Source organism: Penaeus monodon, chromosome 34 (genome assembly GCF_015228065.2).
Source record: "Penaeus monodon isolate SGIC_2016 chromosome 34, NSTDA_Pmon_1, whole genome shotgun sequence".
NCBI lineage: Eukaryota > Metazoa > Arthropoda > Malacostraca > Decapoda > Penaeidae > Penaeus > Penaeus monodon.
Genome location: NC_051419.1, coordinates 12,063,102 through 12,063,971, shown reverse-complemented (window position 1 = coordinate 12,063,971; position 870 = coordinate 12,063,102). Strand labels below are relative to the sequence as shown.

Genomic DNA, 870 nt, shown 5'->3' with positions numbered 1-870 from the left:
ATAAATCCATTCACAACTAGAGGAGTTTATATATTTACAATTTTATTTCCTCAGTTCTCATTCCTCCTGTTTACTCTTCAAAGTCAACAAAAATCCTATGGGGGCAACAGATACGTTACCATTCCCATATTTTCTCGTTCCTCATTCTCTGTCCATTTTCTTTAATTTTTGTTTCCTAATTTCTTTGTTTCCAATTGGAAGTCGATTTGATTTTCCCGCCAGAAGCCTTACAGCACCAGCATGTAAATCAATTAAAATTATAATATATTCAGTTCCTTGACGTCAACACCAAAAAATATTCTTGCCATGAACGCCATATATTTCCGTAAGTCTTTTCATTTATTTTTTTCACAAATACATCGTCATTAAGTACTTAGGCCTATATACACATGCTCTGTTAATTCGTTTCCGGCGAAATACACCATGTTTTATCCTTTTTTCCGATCACACCGTTCTAAATCTATTTTTCTCTCTTTGTTCATCACCAAGTCTTCAGCCATATTTAGGCCTATGTATGTTTTTTTTTTTTCAGGGCTGTAAAGAGGGCGCCAATATAAACAAAAATATAACTGGCTTATCAGGCACATTCTGAGTGTCTGTCCTTAGAAACTGTCCTTCAGTTCCGGTTATCACTGACACATTCACAGTCCAGGTCCGCTTTTCCTTTTCACTTCTTTCCTCTCCCTGTCCGCGTCTCCGGGTCTTTCTCTTGGGAGGCCAGGGAAAGGTCAGAGGTCAGGGCGAGGGCGCGCTGAGAAGGCAGCTACGAGTAGACGAGGTGGGTAGGGAGGATCCACGACGCCACAGTGTACAGCATCCGCGGGTACCAGTGGATGTGCGTCCCTCGGTCGCCCTTCCTGCTTCCCGGCG

At 42.1% G+C, this 870-nt stretch overlaps 1 protein-coding gene across 1 annotated transcript in view; it reads right to left on the bottom strand.

Moving 5' to 3' along the window:
- LOC119594816 (indian hedgehog protein-like) overlaps positions 1-870 on the bottom strand; it is a 99,252-nt gene that overhangs the window by 969 nt on the left and 97,413 nt on the right.